Source organism: Athalia rosae, chromosome 5, assembly GCF_917208135.1.
Source record: "Athalia rosae chromosome 5, iyAthRosa1.1, whole genome shotgun sequence".
Classification (NCBI taxonomy): domain Eukaryota; kingdom Metazoa; phylum Arthropoda; class Insecta; order Hymenoptera; family Athaliidae; genus Athalia; species Athalia rosae.
The window spans coordinates 2,790,319-2,802,542 of NC_064030.1; the positions used below are offsets into that span (position 1 = coordinate 2,790,319).

At 39.9% G+C, this 12,224-nt stretch overlaps 1 protein-coding gene across 11 annotated transcripts in view; it reads right to left on the reverse strand.

The window, feature by feature from the left end:
• LOC105692917 (multidrug resistance protein homolog 49-like) overlaps nt 1–12,224 on the reverse strand; it is a 52,943-nt gene that overhangs the window by 16,227 nt on the left and 24,492 nt on the right. For 3 of the 11 annotated variants that reach the window (XM_012412473.3, XM_048655667.1, XM_012412472.3), the window contains exon 2: nt 6,927–7,448. The exons of 6 other annotated variants lie outside the window; for them this stretch is intronic. The gene's annotated coding sequence lies outside the window, so the exon portion shown is untranslated. Of the gene's footprint in view, nt 1–6,926; nt 7,657–12,224 lie in introns of those variants that run through there. 2 more of the 11 variants (XM_048655665.1, XM_020856343.2) reach the window with 2 other exon arrangements.

The following is a 12,224-nucleotide window of genomic DNA, read 5'->3' on the forward strand; positions in this document are numbered from 1 at the left end:
GCAGCATCATCCGTGTTCCGCGATGCACATTCTGTACGTCACGACTGGCACGAATAATGGCCGACGAACGCCACGAGGATGGAGAAATCCCCTTGGAGCTAAAATTCCAGACAAGCAACGTGGACATTCCTTGGCGTCCAGCTGACGCTCCCGAAAGGATCGATCGTCTTACCCCCTACTGCATATCCCTGGGCTTTGTTATCGAGTTTATCACGATATTTATCGCTCTGTGAAGTATCAACCCTCAAGTTTTTCACTCCTGTGAATTGATAGAAGAATCGGCAATCGGAAGTTGAATTACGAGGAAGCATGACAGAGCGAAGATCAACCGAAAAGTACGAATTATCCAGAAGTTTTCGTGCGTCGAGACCACAAGTGACCGGGAATATCGTATGCGAGCATCCCATGTGGGTCGGAAATATTTAAAGATCGTAAAAATAGATTCTCGAAGTGGGGTAAAACCGCTGAACGGTGTCAAGACCAACCGGAAAAAGCTGTTCCATCGAAGTAGCCTGTGACTGTGAAATTTAAGGAGAGAGAAAACATAATTAACTGCACAATTTGTTGGGAGCTGGTTTGACGGCCGACGATGATGACTTCAAACACGCTGCGCTTTATTGTTGAACATTTTCAAGATTAGAAACTCAACGGTACGGTATTGCGGACGGTTGTTTTATTTTTAGTAATGTTTCTAGGTCGCCTTATTTTCAACGTCTCGGCTGCAGGTTGAACGTTGACAAACATTTTGTAAGGTGAAGGTTTTACGTATTACATAAAATCGCTGTTGAAACTCCGGAGCTTTTCGGTGAGCGGAAAGCTTGAAGAAATCAATCGTCTAGAACGAAGTTCACAAAATGTCCGAAAATATTTCCTGCCAAAGAAACGCTCCGAACAGACGAGAGGAGAAATCTGAATCGCATAAATTTATTTGGGAGCTAATCAACCCCGGCAGTTCGGGTAGGGTTCGATCCGAGTTGCGAGACGTGAGTGAAATTTTCTCGATAGTATTTATTTATTTTTTATTTCATTCGTTTCTATTTTTTTTTTTTTTTTTTTTTTCACACCGGGTGAAATAGCAGAGATCTCCGCGCGAATGACCCTATACCAACTACGGTAGAAAGAGAAACTTGCGAAGGAAATACGTTGCGAAAAAAAGGGCCGGAAACACCGCTGGGCATTGGTTGTTCCTAATGAGTTTTTATATAACACGGCCAGCTTTTGTTCTTGGAGAACGCGTTGAATTCGCTGTAGCAAAACGGAAAAGATTTCAACGTAAATTACGGCCGGTTTCTTCTATAAAGCGGAGGGTGTACAACGGTTGGGCGTGTTTTCCACCGATCCTCGTCGACGCGGAGCGCTTTGAATGTTGACTTTGGAGCTGACACGTTTTCCCGACGATCTTATACTGATTATCCGTACGAACTGCTGCTAGTAAATAAATAACGATAATTCATAACTCTCAACGGGTGAAAATTAAAAAAAAAAAGAAAAAAAAGGAAAAAGGACCTCGTTCAAATACCCGACGTTGTACGAGAAACGTGGCATGCCCTTTGAATTAAAAGTAACAATTAAAAAAGAAAAATGAAAAAAAAAAATGAAGAAAAAAGATAACGTAGTGCCGCAACATTGGGAGTAATCAGCGAGAAAAATATCCCGGAGACAAACATGGCCCGGGGTTAATTTCTGTTAATCAGTAAAACAGTCGGGTGAACAAGTGAAAAAATTTGAAGAATTTTCAACGGGCGAGCTAAGGAGAAAAAAAAAAATGTACAAACAAATTATGGGGGAAAAAAAATGGTAAATTTCTAATCGCGCGAATTACACCTGGCGGTGCTCAGAATTTTACAATTCTCTGGAACTACCCCGGAACCACGGGGCTGCGGAACCCACGCCCTAGATGTTTGTGCTGTTGCACAATTCTCTCGTCTCTATTTCTACGTGAACTAAGCAACATCTGTCGGTAGCACAACACAGAGGTACGGGGAAAACTTGTGAACGTTATCGCGAGTGTGTACACGGAGAGATATGTAGATTCTTGTACACGTATACGTGTACACTGCAGCATAACAGTTTCTCGGTTGTTCTGGAATTTAATCATAGTGCGGAGAGTTTCCGGTTAAGCAAGTACTATTATACAGCACTACCGAACCTAGTGTGAAAGTTGACGAAGGGATGAGAAGAGAAGGTGGTAACCTAATTACGTCACCTCATACAGCGTATGAAACCACCATTTACGTTAAGGATGGCCAGCTTCATCTCCCTACCCTAAGTTAAACGTATAAAGGAGATAAAGACCTAACTTTCCATCTGCTGACGCCTTCGCCCGCTGGACACGCGCGCCCCTTTATAAAACCCGGCAATTACGGGGAGCGCTCGCTTCACAACTATGATAACGCTATCCACGACAACGAACTAATTAATACGCAGGTGCACGTACAACTGAAATTAATCAAACTTCATTCAACCCCTCCGGTTAAGCTGACGGTTCGATATTTCTTCGACGAAGCGGTCCGCACCTTCGAATTGATAACTCTTTCATTTTTCCGGGTCAAGTTCCCCGAATAAATCCGAACAGGCTGACGTTTTCTTTTATCTCGATGACCAATCGATGGAATAGATTTTGGAAATTTGGCCACGTGCATTAATATTCAGGGGCGGTGTTCCGCGCAGATCGCATCGCTTGATTTCCTTGCTCTTTTCCCGGGCGGACCGATCTTTGAAGGATCGGGTATTTTCCTATATCGTTCGCCCGATACCTACATAGCTCGTAGCCCATGGATGAGAAACATGGTTTCCATCGCGTTTGAAGTTCCCCTTTTTCCACCGTATCCTTTTTCAAGTTCTCAGTTATCAGTGTCGGAAGAAATACGTGATCTGCTGCTACCTTTGAAGTGGGCAATCGAAAATGTGACCTACATATATACCTATACCGTGTGTATTATTACCGCGTAGTAAAACGTTCGCGGAATTTTTATCGAGAAAACCTATACAGGCGCGTAGACCACCCTTGTACGTACGTAACGCGAATACTCCTCGTACATAATGCACACGATCGCGCACGGTCTGCAAGATATTGGATGTGAGAGTGTAGCGGGTGCCGTTAAGCCCAGATTACTCAACTAAGTAACTGTCTGATCCCTTTCTCTGTATAGTCTGGCTTTCGGAGATCCTACTAGGGTTTTTTTTATCCTACTGATTTACTCGCGGGGACAGAAGCCTATCTTCGTTACTCCGCCGAATCCCGTCACCGCGGTATATTTCAAACCCCCGTACCGCAACTACTTCACCGTCGCGGCGTCGGTAGACGGTACCAATTGGCTTTGAGGTCGGCAAATTCCCGAATAGGCCCACCATTTTCACAACTCTATTATTCAAATACCTACCGTCGCAAGCGCTCCCGGAGACCGTGCGGATAATTAGGACGACGGATGTGCTCTTCGGAGAATTTAGACGAGAGCCAATATTCGATTCACATTGCCTTTTTATTTCTATTCTGCTATTCTGATATCCGGAAATTTTTCAATTTACTCTCAACTATACGTACACCTGCAGTGTACGAGAATATGTCAAGATCTTCGTCTCTCTCAAGGAATATTATATACGTCAGTTTTATTTCGAACGACATATTTTTATATCTTCGGATTCAACTTTGACGTTCCAGACACAAAACATCCATACGACTACGATCTATGTCACAGAAATGACGTCGTAAATTACGCGTAACATTACGTACACGTACGCACAATTTTTAAGGGTTTTCTCGGAGAGGATGTTTCATTCCCGATATGAGAAAAAAAAAAAAACTGACCGTAAGTGCTAACGAAACAAAAAACATAAAAAATGTACGCTCTACGGTAATTAATTACCTGAAATTTTATATTCTGAAAGATTTTTGAAAGCTTTTCTCTGTTTTTTGTAGTAAATGTCTGAGAGGTAATCCCTCTATATGAATAAAAAAATCTTGTACCAAAAACGAACGCAAGGGAGGAGATTTCGAAATTCGGTAACTTCGTTATTTTGACAGATTCAATTTTTGTCGCACAGATGTTCTGCTCTGACAGATAATTGACGTGGTTGTCTGCTGACATGAAAAACACAGAAAGAATACACGTAAATTATACTCAATCATAGCGCATAATCGTAATCATAAATAATATCATACCATTTTTCAATCAATCAATATTTTTCAATCATATATTTCCAAGTTTCAAGTTTTTGAAGATTCAATATTTGATAGTTTGTTTTTCAAGTTTCTTTGTTTCTCAATTCGTAAATCATTGTCCTAAGTATAAAATCCAAAAATGATATGGTCTTTTTTTGACTTGAAATTGAAGTTAAGTAGAAAACAATCACAATCGACAATTTTTAGATGTTTCCTATGATTTTTGACCAAAAAAAAAATGTTATTGCTGGAAGTACCCCACTTGATTAATTATTTATTCAAAAAACGAGTGAGCTACCTCAAAATATCGAGTAAAAAATGTTTTCTACCTAATGATTACTCGATCGATTGCATGAGTAGATGATTGAGGCTTCCAGATTTGGATTCCTGAGCTGATTATACGTGAAATTACTCTTAAAGAGCCAAAAAAAAAATCGATTTTTGGGCCGAAAGTAAAGTAGTTTAAAAATTGATTGTATTATACTTTTCTGACATATTTTGACCTCAGGAATCCGAATCTGGAAGAAAAATTGACCTATCTTCAAAATTGACCGAGTTATCGTCAATTTTCAGCTTTTTGGGGTCAAAAATAAAGAATTCATTTTTTAGTCTATCTTAGTGTAATTTGAGCTCAGGAATCCGAATCCGAAGGAAAAATTGATCTATCTGCAAAAATGACCGAGTTATCCCCATTTTTTCGCATTTTTTACCATAAAAATGGAGATATCTCGAAGGGAAAAAATCGTAGCTCAATTTTCTCAACGGATTCGTGTTCCTGAGGTCAAAATACGTAAGAAAAGTGCCATACGATCGATTTTAAAAAATAAAAATTTTTGGTCAAAATTTGAAAAAATCGTAAGGGGTACCCCTTGGAAAAATCTCAAATTTTGGCCAAAAATTTTTATTTTTAAAAATTGATCGTATGGCACTTTTCTTACGTATTTTGACCTCAGGAACACGAATCCGTTGAGAAAATTGAGCTACGATTTTTTCCCTTCGAGATATCTCCATTTTTATGGTAAAAAATGCGAAAAAATGGGGATAACTCGGTCATTTTTGCAGATAGATTAATTTTCCTTCCGGATTCGAATTCCTGAGCTCAAATTACATTAAGATAGACTGTAAAATCAATTTTTTATTTTTGACCCCAAAAAGCTGAAAATTGGCGATAACTCGGTCAATTTTGAAGATAGGTCAATTTTTCTTTCAGATTCGGATTCCCGAGGTCAAAATACGTCAGAAAAGTGTAATACAATCAATTTTCAAACTACTTTACTTTCGACCCAAAAATCGATTTTTTGTTTGCTCAAAAATCGATTTTTTTTTGGTTTCTCAAGGGTAATCTTACGTATAATTAGCTCAGGAATCCAAATCTGAAAGCCAAAATCATTTACTCATCCAATCGATCGAGTAATCATCAATTATTCGCTGTTTGGAGGAGAAAAATTAAGACATATTGATTGGTTTTAGTCGTGGACCCATTTTGATTCATCGCAATCCATGCATGGGTCGAAATATTCGAATTTCTCGGTCTACGAGGGGCCCGAGCTTTGCTGGAGTCAGGTAGCCAGGGGCGCGCGGTTTGTTGTGGGGCGTCACCTCCGCTCAGCCCCGAAGGTGACGTCTCACAACAAAGCGCTACGTATCTTTATATAGGTAATAATTAATAAAATATGGATCCATTTCACTGGTAAAATTCAATACAACGCGCGTCTTTTCTATTACTGTACAGGCAAAATTCGATGTACAACGATGGAGAAATATTTTGCTCGAAGATGTGGAAGCTGTCATTGATTCTGAACTCATAGATTTCACGCTCTTTTCTATACCAATTGTCTTTTTATTTTACTACTACAACCATTCGTATGTTTGCCAATATTCCGAATCCAATTAGCACGTGATCAATTTGTGGACTGATTTTAATTCCGGTAGTTTTATCTTCCGCTGGCGCGTCGGCGTTGCATTTGGTTTGAAATATCTGTTCCCGAGTCCGTCCACTCCAATCCCCTATCACTGGCTTCACCCTATCCGCTATAACGTCTGAGCTTTTATTGGCAGACCGTATGGAAGCCATCCCCCATCACTTGCAGCTCTCGTGATTTTAACACAAAAACTTCCAATTTATATGTAGGTATACCAGCTCCGTCTCAGATATAATATTAGCAAGCTACATGTTACGCGATAGAGGTATACCTATAGGTACCTGCCGAAGTCACGTCTCCGTTCGAACTTCAAAGCGTACGGAATAAATTCAATTATTGAAGATCGATAATAATGATGATAACAATTATAACAACAACAACGATTACTGCAACAGAAAGGAGAATAATTATAGCGGTGATAATATGACGATGACGCCGATATAATAAATATATTGATAAAATAATTTTTCCAATGAATTCAGTTTTAAATAACAGGTGAATCGAGTCTGCACGGGCGCATCGAAGTTCCATTTTATCTACAGCATGCGATACCGGAGAACCACTCTGGCAAAACCACGAAACTACAGGGCAGAGTGAGGCATTCCAGAGCAGAGAAAAGGGCGGGTTCGTAGCGTCACCGGAGTCACCGTAGGGGCGCGAAACGATGACCCTCAACCCGAATTCGAGCACCGTTCCACTACACCTGTTATTGCTCGTATATCGAGATCGAAATAATGAGTATAACGCCGTCGCGAGGGCTGTTGGTGAGGTAATAGCGTCGATGCAATTAATTGAGTATTATTGTTGAAATTGTAGAGAGAGCGGTGCAAGTAAATAAGTACCGTTTACTGCTTCCAGTCAATATCCCAAATATGTCTGATTTCGGAGGTGTTGGATTTCGGTGCGCTAGCGAGGCCCTTCATAAGTTTCCTTCGCACTGAACACTTTACGTCGCACTTTTGAAGCGATTTATGCACTCTCACTGCTGTATTTTATCGACTATTTATATGAAAGAGCTTCGGCTATCGATCGAAAGTTCACAAGTGATTCTCAGGGTAATCGGATTATTTCACAAACTGAAAATTTTTCACCATGCAGTTCACTGATTACTTCGATAAACAGTCGCAGTATTTCCTTCTACGCGGATATAATTAAACGAAAGTTATATATATATAACACCGGAGTTAGTACGGAACTTTACTTTGGCACTTCTGATTCTATTTTACTTCACAAATTAACACTCTACGCTTTCCGAGTCCAATAGTTAAAGTGCGCAAGAAATCTAATTGAGAGTATGTCTGGGTGGCTAGAATCCGGATATCACTGTGGTACCACACCGCCGAATTCAGCAGTTAATTTTCGATCTATAATGATAAAATTGAGGGTTCCGTAGAAATTAACGGGTCATGCGGAGGGCAGGGGTCGTTTCGCGTGATTACCGTTATGATGACGGTTGCGTTGTTTTTTCTACCCTTTTTTCAATATTTCATTTCGCGTGCAGCTTGAGCTTGCACCGTCCCTTTTCGGCCAAATTAATTAAAAATTTCCCCCTCCCCCTGTTTCCCTCGGGATTTAAGACCGTTGTTACGTCCCACGGGACTCCTAAATTCAAAATTTTTAATATCCTCTAGGTTTTAACTAAACAAAGGTCCCAGAGATGACCATTCGAACCTGAGATCTTGCAGATGTGGAATCTGGAGAGTCGGTCGTAAAACCCTAGAATAGTCTAAACAAATCCCTGGTCCGCACGCACATTTTCAGGCCAAGACCCTTTTCTTCATATTGTAAACCACTCCGAGTTCGAAATATTCCATTAGCTTCATATATTGCTTCAATTATTAAGAACCAATTTTTAACATTTACTAATGAACAATTTTAAACCGTCTCCGCGTTAATAAAACATTATCAGACACTCATTACCCTTGTTAAATTGAAAGAATTCAGTCAAATTTCAATCTTATAATATAAACTCCGTAAAAAACATGATAGAAGGTTCGTTCAAAAACACAAATAAATGATTCAAATTTACTAAGAATTTTCCATTTCGGAGTTGGTAAAAATCCAGTTTGTTCATTAAATAATAGTAAACTTTCAAAAACCGAACAATTTCCCGAGGATAGTAATAAAACTCAAGTGTTTGTACCCCAGAAAACTACCCCAGCATAACCAGGCCCAAGTGGGAGAAAAACTCAACCAATGGGATATTTTACACATTTCGAACAAAATAGATAAACACACACGATTGGAAGAACCCCCAAAAGAATATTCCAACCAATTGTAGGAATTTACAAAACACCGCCCTCAAAATCTTGGTATAAAAACTGGAACTCAACTAAAAAATCTCAGAATAAGAATAGTTCACACTAGAGTTCACAGTTCCAGTCTCAGTACCAGTCTCAGTTCCAGTCTCAGTTCCAGTCTCAGTAATACAGTTGCAGTCACAGACTAAAAAGTATCAGACAAAACTCACTCACTTAACTCATCCACCAAAAACTTAACTTCAGTCTAGTTTTCTAAAAGTTGAATCGGAAGTCCACCAGTGCAGTTCGCACCATCTTCTCCAATTCCAAACCAATTCGAACAAGGTCTTATTCTCATACATTCTCCACTCTTTCCAAAATTCTTACTTCCCCAATTCATTCCACTCCCGATTCTAACTTGAGTTTTTTCCTTTGATCAACTGTTAGTTAGTATTTTTATGTTATAAATTTTGTATTTTATATTTTATTCTGGAAATATAACCACGTATTCATTCAAAATTCACCCTTGTTTCCAATCACTAATTCTTCAATTTTACCAATTTCAAATTTATTCAAAAGGAAAAGTCTGTGTCAAAACGGACTCGCTTTAACCGGCTGATGTTCGTTTTCCTCTAGATTTTCCTTATGAATCAGGCGGCTATTGAGAAACTCGCTTAACCCGGCTGTAGTTATCTCAAGAACCAAGTGATTCTTACGAGTAAATTCGATTTTTATATAAAATACCAGTAGAGTTTAAACCTAATTTTCCCGATTATAAGCATGTCAATAAATCAGATCCGAGGAGACAAGCATATAAAACCAAATCCCTCTTCGAGTAAAACATCATCCTCAAATTTCCCGTGTTATTATTAACCACCGCTATTTCCAACTTTGCACTGGTCTCGAGTCCCAGGTGAAAAGTGCTAGCACTTGGACCCAAAAAATCGAGACACACACTCTCCTGTTCACGTAAGATCCATCCCAAACAAAACTAAACCGATCGGACGTAACAGAAGAAAATTTTTTGGTGGCAGCGGTGGGATAGTTAACAGTGCACCAAGTGAAATAGAACGTTAATAATAACAAAATTTTAAGTGAATTCCTTAAATAAGTGCAAAAACTTCGAACTATGCAAATAAAATGCCAATAAATCGAACACCTAATAAAGAAATTGAACAAGATCAACCAAAACTAAATCCCCTGGATCTTCAGGCCAGCACATCTGAAGAAACCGGTGCCACACCTTCAAGGGTTCAAAATAAATCTCTTTTAGAAAGACTCAAAACAGGCAACATGGCCGTAAGTGACGATCATCATTATGTATCCATGAAAATCGCTTTAGAAGCTATCCCAGTGTACGATGGAACAAATATTCCGCTGACACAATTCATCGAGGGATGTGAAGAAGCAAGAGATCTACTACCTCCAACTGCAGAAAGTAGCCTAGTTAGATTAGCACGAAATAAACTTCGGGGTAATGCACGAGTTGCAATTCAAGATGCGCGATTTGAGAAAATTGGAGACTTTATCAATTATATTAAAAAATTGTACGCACCCGCAGAAACAGTGTACCAAGTTCAGGGGAAGTTAGGTAATATATTTCAGAAAGACAACGAAAATGTGGTATCGTATGCAAACCGCGTTCGAATCCTCGCGAAACGCATTAAGGACGCATATCAAAATGAACACGGAACTGTCACCGAAGAATTTCAAAAATCAGTCGAGATCAACGCATGTTCTTGTTTCAAACATGGTCTAAGGTCAGAAATCGAGATGCGAATGCCCGCGATCACAGGTTTCGCCGAAACTATCGCAGAAGCCGTTAGAATAGAAAAGGAAAATTTAGCACGCATGGGTTTGCGGAATCAAAAAGCTTACCGAGAAACAGGTCGTTTTGAACACAATAGAGTTAACCAAGTAGTTTCCGAAATCCTGGTCTGTCAACTATGTAAAAGAAAGGGTCATGCGGCAGATACCTGTTGGAAGTTTTTGAACAGTAGTAATCAGCCATATCCAAACGCCCCTACCAGTACAGAAGGAACAGATAAATATCCGATAGTTCAACAAGGGCAAGATCCTCAGACAAACAAAGGGAAAATGTGTCGCTATTGTAAAGCACCCGGTCATTTACTTGAGGAATGTCGTAAAAGAATGTACAATAATAGTAGAAACGAAAAATTTAGAAATCAGGGAAACGGGTTTGCACCCTTGAGAGAGAGCGTGGCTCAAGGGGAGTCGGGTATTTCGATGACCCAAACGCGCCCAGTAACCGTAGCAAACACCAAAGAGGAGAACCGAAAATCGCCACAGTAAATGTAGTTCAATCTGGATATATAGCCACAGTCAAAATACAAAGTTGTGGATTCAAATTACCGGCAGTCCTCATGATAGATAGTGGTGCAGCTCCAAATTTATTGAAAAGGAAAGTGCTTGATCCCAATACGTACATAAATGAAGCAGAAATATTGAAACTTAGTGGAATAACGGAGCATCATGTAACCACTTTAGGTTTTGTCACAATAAACATCTTAGGTTATAAAATTACTTTTCACGTGGTCGACAATGATTTCCCGATCAAAGAAGACGGAATTTTGGGATCCGAGTTCCTTGTCCAATGTCGAGCCAATCTCAATTACGCCAAGAACTGTTTAGTATGGGACGATATTGAACTACCATTCGAATCGGGAAAAGTCGTTATTCTTCCTGCTAGATCAAATACACCTTTTCATGTTATAGTGGCAAATCCGGAGATCATTGAAGGGTATATACCTCGCATAGAAGCTGAGGGTATCATAACTGGTGATGCTGTCGTTAGGGTTGTCAACGGTTTAGCATACATGAGGGCAATAAATACCACAGAACGCGATATTTCCGTAGCGATTCCGACTCTAACAATCCGGCCTTTTGAAGAAAGTGCTAACTCCGAGAAAGCTGATGTTCACTTAGGTAGAATAAGCGTCGAGTTAGATTCTAAGAAGGCAGAAACCGAACCGCTACACAAACATGCTAATTCAAAATCCGAGCCAAAAAAGCTCAATCCTTCACTGAATCCTAAATCTAATTCAAAATCCGAGCCAAGAAAGCTCAATCCTTCACTGAATCCTAAATCTAATTCAAAATCCGAGCCAAGAAAGCTCAATCCTTCACTGAATCCTAAATCTAATTCAAAATCCGAGCCAAGAAAGCTCAATCCTACGCTGAATCCTTCGCTGAATCCTACGCTGAATCCTACGCTGAATCCTTCGCTGAATCCTACGCTGAATCCTACGCTGAATCCTTCGCTGAATCCTACGCTGAATCCTACGCTGAATCCTTCGCTGAATCCTTCGCTGAATCCTACGCTGAATCCTTCGCTGAATCCTTCGCTGAATCCTTCGCTGAATCCTTCGCTGAATCCTTCACTGATTCCTAAATCTAATTCAAAATCCGAGCCAGGAAAGACGAACGTCAACGCCGACGCACTTTTAAGAAACCCTGTTGAAGGATCAACCGAAAGACGCGTACTACCCATCCAAAACGATCCAGATGAAGTCATGATCGACGATGGAACGTACTCGAACGCGACGTTTGCCAAATACACGGGATCATCGCCACAAAAGGTAGATATGATTGAAGAAGAAGAGCTACCAGCTAGAAAATCACCCACAGTCACGATGAAAACTAGAAGTAAGACGAGTGCGAAAACCGATGCAATTCCATTTACAAGAGAAGAAATACTCCAGAAACGATGTATTAATCGTCAAACGAAGGTTGACATCCATAACTCGAAAGATAGCGGAGATGAGCAGCAAAGCGATGAAGACCCATTTGAAGAGGATGATAGACCTTTAATTGATCGAATACCAAAATCAGTTGTAGCAAACCCTAATGAGTACGAAAACGAGGACGAAGAGGCCGACG